This window comes from Zootoca vivipara, chromosome 2 (assembly GCF_965207765.1).
Source record: "Zootoca vivipara chromosome 2, rZooViv2.hap1.1, whole genome shotgun sequence".
NCBI lineage: Eukaryota > Metazoa > Chordata > Lepidosauria > Squamata > Lacertidae > Zootoca > Zootoca vivipara.
In genome coordinates, this window is record NC_142584.1 from 89865956 (window position 1) to 89881964 (window position 16009).

The following is a 16009-nucleotide window of genomic DNA, read 5'->3' on the forward strand; positions in this document are numbered from 1 at the left end:
CTCTCATATTTACATAAACACGATGTACAATTAATCTTCTGTAAAATAACCAGAGCACCATTTGGAGAATAATAGTCGCCTTTGGAAACCCATCTAAAAAGATGCTGGTAGGGAACTCATATTAGTGTGTGCTTACGCATCGGCAGTAATTCGTTGGATGCATTAATATAAGAAGAATGGCACTCACACTTTACATTGTGGGTGCCCTGTGCGGGATTGTGTGCAGTGCTAGAGTTCCCAGGGAACTTACTGGCAAACAGGGACTGGCCTGTCTCTCAGTGTTAATTTTTGGAGGTTCACGCCCAGCCTCAGTAGTCAAGTTTCATTGCTGGGAGGTGGGGCCAGTCCCATAAGGGGGTGAAACCGACAGTATCCAGGCAGTCGGCTTAGGAGATTCACCCTCCCAACCCTCCCTTTGTTTAATGTTTTCTTGTTTGCAGGTTAACTTTTTCTTCCTGTTTAGCGGGTGCTGCTACGGTCTTTGACTGGCTGCTGTTGAAGGACCGGGAAGAAATTTTCCTGCATTGGCAGGTTTTGTCTTCCCCATAGCAATTCGTCACAACTTTGGCGGTTATGGCCTTGGGGTGAATCCTTTAGTCTTTTCTTCCCTATAATGGGGGGTGTCAGAGAAGCCGGGGTGGCTACTTTAGAGTAACGACTCCTCACCGCTCTGCATTTTATCCTTTTATTGGTGCAATCTATTTACAGTGCTGAAACAGTGCTATATACAGTTTGTCAGTACATGTTCTCAGTCTGGCGCAGAACCTCCGAATGGGGATTCCCGCGTTTTCCTCCAGCAAAGTAGCCTGGGAATACTGAATCTCCTCCCCCGGCGCTTCTTACGCAATTCCGGGGTCGCTGGGATCGGTCTTTTTACCACGGTCTCCCTGCTTCCCCTTTCCGTTCCCAGGCGGTGCCTGGGCTCAGCTATCCTACCTGAGCCCGGGCTTCTGCTTCCTGAATCCCCGCTCGAACTATCCCCCTCTCCGCTCCCACTTCCGCTGGGCGAGGAGCTCGTGTTCAAGATGGGAGGGGGCTGTCTGTAGCTCCTGTCCCTCACAGGGGGGGATTGGGGCGTGAAGTGATGATCTGCCCCCCTGTGGCAGCTATTCCAGGTTCCCCCTCTTAAAGGGGTTAAATATATGGGTGTCACTGGCCATACACTGAAAGGTCATCAGTGAACTACCCTGCATGCGGGGATATGGGCTTGGCTGCCTGCTACACTTACATCTCACAGAGCACCCCCATATCCCATTTACCCTGATGAGACCCAGTTCCCCCAAGGTCTTCCTACATTCGGAAGTTTAATAAAGTTGTGGCCTAATTTTAATTCCATATAACGTTGTCAGAGTCTTTATTCCTTCCTTATGATCCCTAGGGGCTGGGGCTGTTGCTGCCTGGTCACGCAATGAAAATCACCCCATATTTTCTGGTAAAAAGTGAATTGAAGAGCTGGTGGGCTTTGAATGAGTTCTCCAGTTAGGTCCAGTTTTATAACCCCAGGTAGATGTTTTTAGGTAACGAGTTGCCCTTGCCCTTAATGACTGCGTCATGCAATTTCGATTGCACAGGCCCTTAAAGACATCCTATTATTGCCATAGCGGATTGTTGTGGATCACACTCGCTTCTAGGGTGGTCACATGTCCTACTCTACAGATGTCAGCCTTCTATTTAAAGGAGCCCTCTGTTTGAAGGGCTGCCGCATCTGATTTAAATACGAAGTACCATGCCCTGAGGTTGTCACACAAACAACCGGCACCTGGACAACAGAGTGAGCAGGCACACAATCAAACTGGGTGGCTACCAGATGAAAGGGGCCTTCTGCTTTTCTCACTAATAGCCATTTTCCAGATCTGTTTTCCTACTTGGATACAGCATAGGAGGCAAAGTAAAGGGAGAAATAGCATCCACTTTTTTTGATGCATGGCTACATTTTTTTAAGCTCTCATGAGAGAGGAGGGGGAGGGAATCTACACTGGCATAACTGCTCTGTGGAGAAATCAAAGATGGTCAGTCCCAGTGCTACAGATCTAGCCATGTGCTGCTCTTTTCAGACCCTTTTGACCAAACTTTCTTGCCTTGTACAAACAACTAGCATGATTACAAGACACCACAGTATTCCAAATGAAACACAAGCCCAATGCAGAAGTGTATTGAAAACCATGTTATCTGGCCAAGCTCTACATCAGCAAATAAAACCATTGAAAAGATCAAGTCAGATCCCTTCCAAAGAAGAGCACCGATGGCATGAAATGTGGTGGGTCACAATATGTTGCTCTCAATGCTCTTTTAAGACCTTTATTTTTCACATCAAAACACATGACATGAAAATATTTTTTTGCCTGTCTTCCGCAGAAAAGCTTTCAGATAGGGCTGTGTGCTTATGTTGTGCTTTTTTGAATGCTGCTTTTAATTACCGCCACTGGTCGCGTAATCATTTTTCTTTTATAATCTGAAATAATTCCAGTTCATTCATTCTGCTTCATGCAGCCCTCATCCCCATTTTAGAGAATACATCACATGCCAGAGCTCTCAGCCTTGTATTGATTGATTCCTTGCAATGGACCTTAAAACTCCATTAAGGAAGGAGTTCGAAATGTGAATTAATTTTGCATTCTTTTATTTCCTTACTTTCTTTTCTTGTATGGCAAGGCTAAGAGAAGTTTGAAACAATTAATCTTACCTCAAAATACTTCTCTAACTTTAAAAGCAACTTGAAAGCAAAGCAGAGGGTAGAAGTGAGGCAAAATAGATCGTTTTCCCCTGCGTGCATGAAACTTTAATGCAGTGACAGAACAGGATTACCTTTTTTTCTCCCTCCCTGGTGCATTATGCTGATAGATAGCACCTTGCCACATTGCCTTCTATAGCAAAATGAAAGACTTAAGACTGTACTTTAATAGATGAAGTATGTCACCAGGTTAAAACAAAGAACAAAAAAACCCCAAAACAGTAAGGCAATAAAATTTGTGCTGTGACAGCACTGATCACATGAAACCTAATTTAGACCACCCAAAGCCTCTCCAATGTTAATTATTAACATTAATTTTTCATTAAGTGGCCTATTCACTCTCTGCTCCCCATAACCTTTCAGTCATAAAACAATGAAGTTACAGAAACTTTAAACACAATGTGAGGTGCAATAGAAATTATATATGGTAGTGCATGGCAAAAAGGGTAAAATTTCGACAGAAGGAAGTTTTGCAGATTTTAATATACCCACTTCCATTCATGCCCCAGTAAAAGATTAGAGTGTTTGGTTGCAGGTATATCTACAGTTAATGATATATTTGCACATGCGTTCCTCCACAAGATTTTTGGAAGATGATGTCCTTTAAGAGGGAAGTAAAGAAGTCACAATGAGGGTGTTTGATTGGATGCTGCAGACATTTTGAATCACTATGGGAGGGGGGCAGAATAAACAGAAAGTATATGATCATAAAAGGCCTGAGTATCTAGAGGATGGGGTTTTTGGGGTGTGTGTGGAAACATTATCATTCTAGTTCAAGGATTGCTTTTAACAGCAAATATTACATTTTCCCACCACACTTCCAAACATTGAGAACCAGTGTAGTGTAGTGGTTAGAGTGTCAGACCAAGAACTGGGCGGCCAGGTTTCAAATCCCCACTTGGTCAGGAAGTTCACAGGGTGACCTTAACCAGTCACTGCCTCTCAGCATAAACAACCTCACAGGGTTGTTGTGGGGATTAAATGAGGAGGGGGAGAACCACCTTGAGGTCCTTGGAGAAAAGGTAGAATATAAATGCTATGAATAAAAAAATAACTTCCCTACCCATTTTCTTCTCATGATGTTGTTGTTGTTGTTTAGTCGTTTAGTCGTGTCAGACTCTTTGTGACCCCATGGACCATAGCACGCCAGGCACTCCTGTCTTGCACTGCCTCCCGCAGTTTGGTCAAACTCATGTTCGTAGCTTCGAGAACACTGTCCAACCATCTTGTCCTCTGTCGTCCCCTTCTCCTAGTGCCCTCAATCTTTCCCAACATCAGGGTCTTTTCCAAGGATTCTTCTCTTCTCATGAGGTGGCCAAAGTATTGGAGCCTCAGCTTAACGATCTGTCCTTCCAGAAGACTATCATCTTCTCATGATAGTCCTGTGAAATAGCTTGCTGAGAGAGTGTGACTGGCCTAATATTGGACTTCCTGCCAGGCTGGAGATGTGAGATAGACACACACACACACACACACACACACACACACACACACACACACACTGAACTCTTGCATCTACAACTTTTTAATTGACTGGGAGACATCTAACTTAAAATACCGGTAGTAATACATACAGTAAGAAATCCCACATCTCATTTTGCCTTGTAGGCTTCTATTACCGTTCCACAGTGGTGTGTCTGGGTTGTGCTACAATTTCTCTGAGTTTCCATCTTCACTTGTAGACATCTATCTTAATTTTCCCCCTTTGTGAAGGATGTGCATCCAGATTGGGTAGCACCCACTCTGAGTGACTCGATGAAGCTAGGAAGACTATAGATGATGGAGCTGATGGTTGGAATCGGATGAGGTTTGTGTACAAATAAAAGGGAATCTTATGTTTGCCTTCTTTCCCGTTTATGCATTTAAAGCACAAGTAAAAGGAAAGCAAGGAAGTGGATACACTGGGCTTCAATTCAAAATAAAATATCAAATTAAGCCAACAGGAATAAATCAAGTATAGATTTAACAAACTGTTCCAACGTAACAAATTTTAATTTCATGAGCTCTTTAGTATTATTACATTATCCACATTCATCAAATGATCTGAGCTGGGTGAAATGAATTAAAAGCCAATACAATTTGCTCATCAGGCAGCTGCTGATTTGGATACCATTAAAAACAAAAAAAAAAACAAAATAAATATGTGAATTGGAAATTGCAACTTTTGCCGTCTGAATCTAGGCTGTAAGGAAGCTCCAGGGACGCGTGAGATTCAGTTGCCAGGATGCATGCTTAGGATTGCAACCTTGGAAACCTGTTATGTATGGCAAGCCACACTTTATGTTTTTAATCCATTGCAGCTGAGCAAACTCCAACAGGGAAAAAACCCTTAAATCGGTCTTTATTTGCAATAACGACAAGCTTGGGGTGACATCATCTCCTTTGAAATAATCTAAAATGCTTAGAGCTCTGTATTATGGGGTTCTGAATGGAGTACAGTTACCTTTAGGATCTGATATAAATTCCTTCAGAAATGTTTCCTTTTGTTTATTATTACTAAGCAAGGGTGGACTATTGATTATAACAATGCCTCATAGGTAGTGAAGCAAACCCTTAGCAAAAGAAGATGTAAATCAAGCTATTGATATTTCTTTGTGCCTAGCCTCTTAGCACCAGTATGCCTTAAGTATATGTGGATAGTATTTGAAATTGTGTCCCCTCCCCAATCTGCAATGAGTTTCTTGCTCTTCAAACACAGAAGTGAGGGTGGTTATACAAGAGCTGCATTGCAGCATTCTACAGCAGCAGCTGCCAGCACGACCCTTCGTTGCATCATATATCGGCATTCTAGTAATTTGACCCTGAAGCTTTTCAGTGAATCAGACTCCCATTCAGAAATTGATATAGTTCAGATTAGAAGGCATCTTCTCCCTGGCCTGAATTTTGTGTGTGTCTGTGTGTCTCTTTTAATAAGATCTGCTTTTGGATCTAAATGAATAAGCCTGACATAAAACAGTATTAAACCTGTTAGACTGCCGAAGTTTTCTTTTATGTGCCATATCATATTTGGTTCCATATTGTTAACCTTTGGCGATTTTTATGAAAGGATACTGCTTCCTTCCAGTTCTTATTTCATCAGTTACCATTTCACTGTGATTCCAGCGCAAAAGCCAGAGAGGTTTCAGGTGTTTATAATGAGGGAATAGATTAAATGGATTTGAAAGGCTTCAACCATTATCTCACTTACAAGTATGATCTAGCTCAGGCATCCCCAAACTCCGGCCCTCCAGATGTTTTGGCCTACAACTCCCATGATCCCTAGCTAACAGGACCAGTGGTCAGGGATGATGGGAATTGTAGTCCAAAACATCTGGAAGGCCAAAATTTGGGGGTGCCTGATCTAGCTGCACCCTGCAGTTGACAGCATATCTTTATTTCACATACTTGTTCTTATTTCTGTAAATCAGGTTGCTATTATTTAGAAGTTGTGGTTTGAGACTGGAAGTTCAAGGCGATAAGAGGATCAAAGTAATCTCGGTATCTCATGAACAGCATTTGAATCCAGATCTTCAACTCCAGGACACTCAGCAGGGCATCACTATGACCAAGTTGGCAGAATTTTTACTATAGAATTGTATAAAACTGACTTGTGACTAAAGTGGAATTTGGAGCAGTTCTAGAGATTATTCTCCCAAACGTGCCTTTTTGCTGGGTGCTAGTAATATTACCACCATTGGCTATGCTAGGTCTATTCCAGAGTTGCCAACAATTTGGTGACCTGTGGACACAGCTGGTATTTTGAAAGAGTGCTCAGAAACCATAGATCTACAAATCTTTCTACGAAACAGCCAAGGTGCACAGAGTGAGTTACCATGAATAATCCTGAACAAGTGGAAAAGGTTAGAAAGCTACCCAACTCTCTGTACTTTCCAGGTAGGTAACCACCTAATGCCCCTTTATAGATCACTGCCTTGTCCTGGCGAAGGGGCTTAAATAACTTAGAGAAGATATGTTTTGACCAAACATAAAAACCTCAGATATGCAGATGACACAACCTTGATGGCAGAAAGTGAGGAGGAATTAAAGAACCTTTTAATGAGGGTGAAAGAGGAGAGCACAAAATATGGTCTGATGCTCAACATCTAAAAAACCAAGATCATGGCCACTGGTCCCATCACCTCCTGGCAAATAGAAGGGGAAGAAATGGAGGCAATGAGAGATTTTACTTTCTTGGGCTCCTTGATCACTGCAGATGGTGACAGCAGTCACGAAATTAAAAGACACCTGCTTCTTGGGAGAAAAGCAATGACAAACCTAGACAGCATCTTAAAAAGCAGAGACATCACCTTGCTGACAAAGGTCCGTATAGTTAAAGCTATGGTTTTCCCAGTAGTGATGTATGGAAGTGAGAGCTGGACCATGAAGAAGGCTGATCGCCGAAGAATTGATGCTTTTGAATTCTGGTGCTGGAGGAGACTCTTGAGAGTCCCATGGACTGCAAGAAGATCAAACCTATCCATTCTGAAGGAAATCAGCCCTGAGAGGTCACTAGAAGGACTGATCCTGAAGCTGAGGCTCCAATACTTTGGCCACCTCATGAGAAGAGAAGACTCTTTGGAAAAGACCCTGATTTTGGGAAAGATGGAGGGCACAAGGAGAAGGGGACGACAGAGGACGAGATGGCTGGACAGTGTTCTCGAAGCTACCAACATGAGTTTGACGAAACTGCGGGAGGCAATGGAAGACAGGAGTGCCTGGCGTGCTATGGTCCATGGGGTCACGAAGAGTTGGACACGACTAAGTGACTAAACAGCAACAAACCACCTAATGAGAAAGATGGCAGTGAGTGGTGGGATGGTGGAGCTCAGAGTCTTCACAAATGCTGCCAGACCTATGCAGTCACTTCTAGTCTGAGCAGCCAATGTCATCCTTTTATGCCTCTTCATTGACACCACATCAAAAGGTGCAGCATGTTGACTGGATGCGGATGCAGCATTAAAAGTGGACTCTCAGCATATTCTTTGGCCATACTGTGAGACCATCTTCACAAGAGGAGTCAAAGTAAAATAAATAAATAACCCAAGCACCACCAGGCCAGCAGAAGTGTGCACCTGCCCACCAGGCCCACACAACTGTCCACCACTGCTACTAAAGGTCTTAGCCATTCACTGTTGCCTTCAGTGTTGCTTGGGAAGACTGGAGTTGGCAATTGGTATTTTCCACTACCGTCTCTCCTATTCCGAAGTTGCGATCGATTTAACAAGCCAGCTGAGTCAGAGGAGAAGTGATGGCAAGTACTAAATGGCGAGACACCAGTGGTTCCTTGATGTTGCCTCTCAGTGAAGAAAGGAGTCCACAGCTCATGAGTTCGTAATGCACTTTTTGCATTAAAGCTCTTCCTCCGCCACCTCATCTCCTTTAGGAAGGTCTGTCATTTCACACACTGTAGACTTGAAAATACATTAGTGTTTGCAATGTGTTTAGCTGGGAAATGCTCACACCTCATAAGTCTGTAATAGGTTCCTACATTACAGCACTTTGCTTCTGCAGTTCAGCTGTTTTAGCCCCAATATCATTTCACACGCTGTCATCTTGGAAAACGCAATCGCATTTCCAGCAGCTGCTGCTGTTAGGACTTGTTCGTGTATTATGCTCCATCTAGTAGGACACCAGCTGAGATTACTGTTGAGCACATGCTTCTCATTGAGCACATGACTTGTAAGGGGATTTTCAGAGATGCCTCAGAGACAAACACTCAGCAGGACTGTGTTAGGGGTGTTGTCTCTTCCATATGCTTTTTAAATTGGGTCAGGTGAATCAAATCAAACCCAAAAGGCAGCTGTTAAGATAGATGTATTGCCCTCCAGGAACTGGGGACTAAGATATGTTTAGTTGTCATGCTGGGTGTAGAATATATTGATCGGAAAGAAAGGAACCAAAAGAGCCATGCTTGGTTGGGACTGGAATGTATCTTTGCTAACTGAGGGAAACTAATTGAGCATTCAAGATCAGCAAAGCTTGCACTGTCAGATTGTCTTACCCAGAAGCCTTCATGGTGTTTGGAACATGGGAGGAAATGCTGGTGTGAACTCAGTAGTACTACATGCAGAAGCTGGCCACTTTTTCTGCTTTATTGCGGCTCTACATTCTCTTTCCACTCTCTTTTTTATGAGGGGAGGGGGTTTAGGCTGTATACCCGAATCTCTTCTAATTCCTGGATCGAGCAAAGGTTAAAATCTAATGGAGGATTCAATGGTTGGAATAGCCAGGCCAGCTTCTTGGCCCTAAGTATGTGTCATTAGTATAAGAAAGGAAGCTGCTCTGTGCCAGAGAGCAAATGTGTGGACCCCCTCCATCACCTGGCTGGTAGTGAGAAGGACAAAGGCCACAGTTGTGTGTGAGAGAGAGCTGACCTAGATGCAGGGAGAGTTGGCCTAGATCAGGGGTGTCCAAACTTTTTTCAAAGAGGGCCAGATTTGATGAAGTAAATGTGTGTGAGGGCCGGCCAAAGTTGTTGAGCCTTTTAAATGATTTTACCCCAGGAAATAAACTGCAACAGGGACCGGATTAAACCAACGGGTGGGCCAGGGTAGGCCCATAGCTGTCAACTTTCCCCCTTTTTAAAGGGAAATTCCCTTATTCCGAATAGGATTCCTTGCGAGAAAAGGGAAAAGTTGACAGCTATGGTTAGGCCCCCAAAACAGACATTGGACATGTCTGGCCTAGATGAAGGCAGAACCGTCAACTGCCAATGGCCACCTCCTTTCCCCATTCATTATTATTATTATTATACATCTCCAATGCAAATACAATACAAATACGAACACCTACCATCTTTTAAGAAACCTGACTTGGGCAGTTCCAACACTATTGCATGTGTGGATCAGCAAAGCACCGTTGACCTACCTGACATGATGACATTGTGTGGGTAGTGATATCATTGGCCAAGGTCCATAGTTCTGCATTGTTTGCTCTAGTTTCCTTAGTGCACTTACCAGTTTGTGCATGCACAGTTCACTTAAAACTTCCTTTCCTTCAGACCCTGTCTTCTTGCTGACATTTTGGGGAGACCAAGAAGTAGAGACACTTGTGCTCAAAGTTTTCCCCAGACACTTCTAAAGAAAAAAAACACATCAGATGACCATTCTGACTCTGGAGGCCAAATAAACAACTGTATCTGTTGTTGTTGTTGTTTAGTTGTTTAGTCGTGTCCGACTCTTCGTGACCCCATGGACCATAGCACGCCAGGCACTATAGAAATAGATACAACTGTATCTATTTCTGTACAAATAATCAATTAGAGATCTGAAGTCTTTATAAAATATCCAATGTCCAGTTTGGAGCAGTGCTCCTAACACATTACACCCAGTAGAGAATTGTTTCTCTCTCTCCCCCCCCCTCTATATATTCTTTAAAAAGGAAAGCTTTGTAACACTGATGGGAAGGTCAAGCCTATATAACACTGCCAGAACCCTTGTGTTCTTGGAACAGCTAGCTATTCCAAATCTGGTGAAAAATGATTTTTGTGAACATGCATCTTCAAAACCAAACAGTCTCCTACTAACAGCAACTGAAGAATTACATTTTCTTGGAGTGGGGGTTTGGAATGAAGCCATGCAGCTCTGTCAATCCGCTGAGATGAGTTATAGTGCTTTCCTCTTTCAGCTTAACAAGAAACATGTCACATGAAGAACAAGGACATTAGGCACCTTGGATAGCCGCTAGATGAGCGAAGGAGAGGGTAGGAAATTGCTCACGATAATTGTCATAAGGAGAAACGAATTCACCCAAGGACAGCAGCCAGAATGCAATTCGCACACTGATAAACCCTGAGTGACAAAGCTCAAAATGGAAAAAAATAAACTTTTCCTAGACATTTTTGTAGCAAATACTTTATACTGTCATTGATGTCATGGAAGGCTTAGAGAAAGCTAGACATAAACTTCCTTGTGGCTCTTGAACCAGAACAGCAACAAGAAAGTCCTGCCCCCACATATTCCCAGGGTTGGGGCAAGCTGTGAGGGAATAGGTGAGAGATGGACAAGGTGTAAAGGAAGGAAGAGGGGACCAGGTGTGTGGGTGGGGGCAGAGTTAGCAGGTAAGTGGGTTTAGCAAGTGGAGCAAGCAGGATAGGCAGCCCCTGTATATACATAAATGCCTACATACATACACACACACACACACATTTTAAACCCTAAAAATATCGGCAGCAGCATGGGGGAGGAAATTGTATGGTAATCAAAGGATGGGGGCAATGATTAAAATGCAAAAAATAAAATGGTTATGAAGGTGCGGAAAGTTTCATTAAAAGTTACACTTTCTGAGTTCCATCAAAATTTAATAAGCGATAATGTCTCCAGCTTCATAGAATTTAATTTTGTAGCTTATGAAAGGAATAATTAAAACATACCAAGCTATCAGTCATTTTGTATTTTATCTGCCTTCCAAGGTATCACTCATAAAGCAGTAAGATTTTTTTTTAAGGCAGTGGAGGGGGTCCCTAAGAGTTCCTTTAGTCAGCATATCAGCATTTATTAATCTAGAATCCATGGGGATGGAGGCTGAGGAGAAAAAAAGAAAGAAAATGTGGTTGGCCTTTGGATTAACTTCATCAGATCTATCGGTCTGGAAACCATTCAAAACAGGCAAATAATCTGTAGCTGTAGCTGATCAACTGGCTCAACAGGGAAGCTACTTCTCCATTTAAAGACAGCTTGCCTGTTCAGCAAGGTGATTGCCTCCGGTTAAACATTTAAAAATATCTGGTTATCTGCACACTTCTTTCCTTCCTGCAAATATGGCTGCCCAGGGGCAGTGTGTCTTGCTTTGCAGCTTGAGCACGGCCATCTTAAGCCCAAAATTTAGAACTTGGGAGCTGCCGGGTCGGTCAGGTAAAGACGCCTCTGCTTGGGTCGCCCTCGGCTCCTCTTTCTCCTGGGAGACTTGGCGAAGGCAGGCCGGAGGAGTCCTGTAGGTAACCGAGGCGGGGAAGGGGCGCCCCTTTGTCGCCCTGCGAAAACAGGATAGGCGAGGAGGGGGTGCTCCCCTCTAGCTGAAAACAGGGTGTGTCTCTTTCTGCTTGTCTCCAGTGAGACTTCCTTGCCATGTCACCCCCAACCCCCAGCTCTCTAGCACTCCAATCCCAACCGTGTTTACACAGGAGCAAGTCCCGTTTCATTCCCAAGGAAATGCCTCCCCCAGGGAAGCTCGAGGTGACGCGCTGCCAGGGAAAACAACTTCAAGCAGAAAGACGCCGAGGAGCCCCAACACGTTTATTTGGGAGTAAATTCCAGTGGCAGGGATCAAGGGGGGAGGGGCTTCCTTCCAGGTGGGCAGAGAGAGCAGGATGTTCCTTCTCTACCCCGCCCCACCGCTTCTGATCTTCTTGACTACAGCAAAGTCACTCACTGAGCCAAGTTGGACTATTTCAGCTCGTAGTTTTACTTCCAGGTAGCGGTGGGAAAGGAGGAGGGGAGCTTGGCGAGGGAGACCCAAGGCTATTTCCCACGCACTTAGCCTGGTGTTGTTCTCTTCGGGCCCATAACTCAGGCGACAGCGGTTTGGCGGGCAGCGGCTGAAGGTATTCCTGCGGCCGAGGTGGCGACGGCGGTGGAAGAGCCAAAGGGCTTAGTGGCTCGTTGAACCCCGCCAATGCTGGGGCACCCCTGAGAGGGGCCTATGGGAAAGACGCCTCAGAGCTTGAGGCAAAACAGGACTTTCTGCCCTGCTGTTACCACCACTGCCACGACCACCACCACTGCCATGTCTGTTCCAGCCACCTGCACCACTCACCCTGCCACTGCCACCACCACTGGTGGATAAGCAGCACTGGCATGGGCACCAATTTTGGGTGAGATATTGCCAATTTTAGGTGAGATTTCAGCGATATCAGGTGAGATCTCTGCAAAATCTCACAGGATTTTAGCAAGATCTCAGCTGAAACCACCACCAAGATCTTGCTTGAAACCAGCACTGATGCCAGTGTTGCTTCTCCACCACTGGCAGAGGCAGCGGGGCAGGCAAAGTGCCTGCATGGGGGGTGTTGCTCCAGGGGCTTCCACCACCTGAGGCAGTGGTCTCACCCCGCCTAATGGTGTAGTGTGTGGTGAGCCAGTGTGGTGTAGTGGTTAGGAGCGGTAGAGTGGTGTAGTGGTTAAGAGCCGGGTTCGCGTCTCCGCTCCTTCACATGCAGCTGCTGGGTGACCTTGAGCTAGTCACACTTCTTTGAAGTCTCTTAGCCCCACTCACCTCACAGAGTGTTTGTTGTGGGGGAGGAAGGGAAAGGAGAATGTTAGCCGCTTTGAGACTCCTTCGGGTAGTGATAAAGCGGGATATCAAATCCAAACTCTTCTTCTTCTAATGGCTTCGCCGGCCCTGTGACTGTCTAAGGACCAAGCCCCATGTTATCTCTGTAGCTGTGCCTTTACATGCAGGGTGGTTACTTGTGGGTGGGAAAGGGCAAGGCTTGATCCAGATTGTAACCCAAGCATGGGGGGAGGGGGGTGTTGCCCTACACCTGCAAAGCAGTATCTAGGAACCAACCCAATGAGTTTTAAAGCAATAAATAGCTCTTTCACCTGGACAATAAGGACAATGAAAGGGGCCATCCCACAGGGAAAACAATTTAAATAACTGAATTGCTCTTACAGTATATTAAGAATCTTTGAAAAGCTTCATTGCTTCACTGTACTTACGACCATAGCTGCCAAGTCTCCCGTTTCCCCCGGGAAAACCCCTTTTTTACTTACCTTTTCCCGGTGGTCCCCCGTATCACTTCGTCTCCCGTTTTTCTCCGTTATTTTCTCCTGCTGGCGGCCATTTTTTTCTTTCCGATTTGCCCTTCTATGGGCACAAAAAATAGCCGCCGCCAGCTTCAAAAGCCGCATGTACGCATGTCCGGAAGTGCATAGACGTCACTTCCGGTGTTGGCGGCGGCCATTTTGGTGCCCATAGATGGGCGGAGCGACACCGGAAGTTGCGTCGGAGCACTTCCTGACATGCTGCGCACAAGCGATTTTCGAAGCCGCCGGCGGCCATTTTGGGTGCCCATAGAAGGGCAAATCGACACCGGAAGTTACATCGACGCAACTTCCGGTGTCAAATGGCTGCCGGTCCCGGATTCTGCAGTCCGGAACTTGGAAGGTAAGCTTACGACAACCCCATGGTAGACAGATGTAAAAACAATGCAGTTTCGAATCTCAGTGTACAGAGAATCCCTCGTTATAATCAGTGCCCCTGATGAATAGCGGTAAGTAACTCAAAGCGCATTTGATTTCCAGAAACTATTTTTTTGTAATAAGTTTACTGCACTCAGTTGTGAGTTATATCTTTTTACTATTTAGCAGTGTCTGTTTTGGTGTATCCACAGAATATATCTTTTCGCACAGGCAATACTGAGGAGGATGTAAACAGTTCAGATAAAGTTACGAATCCTTTGCTTTTCCAGTGCATTTATCTTTAGCTAATTCTCCAATAACCTGGTGAGGTGGAGGAAGCTAGTATCACAATACATTTAGCAACAGAGAACCCTGAGATCGACGTAAGTTGCTTTTTTAGCAGAAGAAAGCACTGGAATTTATCACAGAAGAAAAAAATGGTCCTGACTCTGGGTTCAATAAAGTCACCATCTCTTTAGATGGAAATTTCTCAGCACAGTCATGAATTCAATGAGCACAGTTGGGCAACCTGCTTTCTGCTTGAGCTCTACCTCTGCAGGCTGTCAGTTTCTATTTCATGCTTCCTGTGGAATATTTGTATCGCATTGGTGTAGCATGAATCCTGAAGGTTTTCTATTTCCTTCTGTAATGTTAATTGGAACACTTGCTGGAAACACCCGACTCACTTGCTGTGTGGGAATCTTTTGCATGGTGCTCTTGACGTATTTTCATACTCTGTTTATTGAGAATTGGTTTGTCCTGTGTCACAGTTTTGGGGAAACATTTTCAGCTTGAGGGACACGTTCTCTTCTGGGCAACCTTCTGGAGGCCATATGGTAAGAATGGGTAGGACCAGAGATGAAAGTTGGTGGAGCACTTAATAAGCTTCAACACTAGTTTCTACACACACACACACACACACACTTGCACTCAGGCAAGCAAGAAACATTATCAGAGTTCAAGAACACATTCAAGCCAAGCAAAAACACTCAAGGAGAGTTTGAAACAGACAGGTGAAGGATGTGACTTGGTAGGGAGTGTGGCCTGGGGAGAGTTACTCAAATCAAGGTTTAGGTAGAGAGGTCCTTGAGGTCCACATTGAACCCCTGGCCTCAATTCCCTACCCCTGTTGTATAGGATTTAAAATTTGAATGAGAGTATCGAGACCTAGGGCAGGTTATGTCTGGTTGTTTGTTTCAAATATTCCGATTCCAGGTCTCTCCACACCATACATTTAAAGCACACTCAACAGACATTTAAGGCAAATATTGGGAATTGTGGTTTTCCCCATATAGGTACAATTCACAGCACCCTTAACAAACTCTTTGGGAGACATCATGTGCTCAAAGTGTATGCTGCAGATCTGCCCTCTATGGCACATGAGATTGAGAAAGAGAGAGACAAATGGGAATCACTTCACAAAAGCCACCTCACCTCTTAAATAATGTGTGTGACAGGAAATTGTTTACAGATTCAGAAGGATTCTTTTCAGAACTGATCCCACAGCTAACACAGCGGGTTCAGCATTGAGCATCTTGCTATTCAGATGTTAACTGTCAAGAACTTCAAGCTGTCACATTACACTTGCAGCAAAGAAATTTCCTCCTACACATTATCAAAGCATTTTTTCCTTCTTATTTACCTTTCCAGTAAGTGACAGGTGAAGGGAATTTTGTTTTGGGATGGACAGAGGCTGTTCTTCACCTGATATCTTATTGAGAACATGGTTATAATAAAAGCAACACATCGGCACCAGCTTGTTTGTTTGTTTGTTTAAATCAAGGCAGCAGGAAATAAAAACACAATTTGATAGACTTTGGAGGAGCTGCTCCAGAAAGACAAAGTTGCTTTACTGAGTTCCTGAAATTACGTTATTATTTTCAGTCTACCAAGTGAGTAAGGAGTTAGCTAGGAAGTGTGGACGTTACAGCCCACCGATTCCCCAAGGTCACCCAATAATTGGCAGATGGGAGAGGTTCCATCCTGTCAACTTTCAGAATTGCACCCAGCTGCCTGCCTACTTGACAGAGCAATGCAGTAGATGAATTCAGCTCACGCTGACAATAGGCTGCATAGCAATCAGCCAAATCCATCAAATGAAGGAATTATTTTTTTATACATATATCGGAGGGAGGAAAGAAAAACCACCTATACAATGTGCTTTTTCCTTTTCCCGTGAAGG

General features: G+C 44.4%; 1 long non-coding RNA gene across 1 annotated transcript in view; it reads right to left on the bottom strand.

Annotated features, from left to right (window-relative positions):
• Window positions 1-9472: 9472 nt before the first annotated feature.
• The window catches only part of LOC132591621 (uncharacterized), a 69121-nt gene continuing 62584 nt past the window's right edge, over window positions 9473-16009 (bottom strand). The window contains exon 3 of the long non-coding RNA XR_015948275.1: window positions 9473-9786. This is a non-coding gene — a long non-coding RNA (uncharacterized LOC132591621). The remainder of the gene's footprint in view (window positions 9787-16009) is intronic.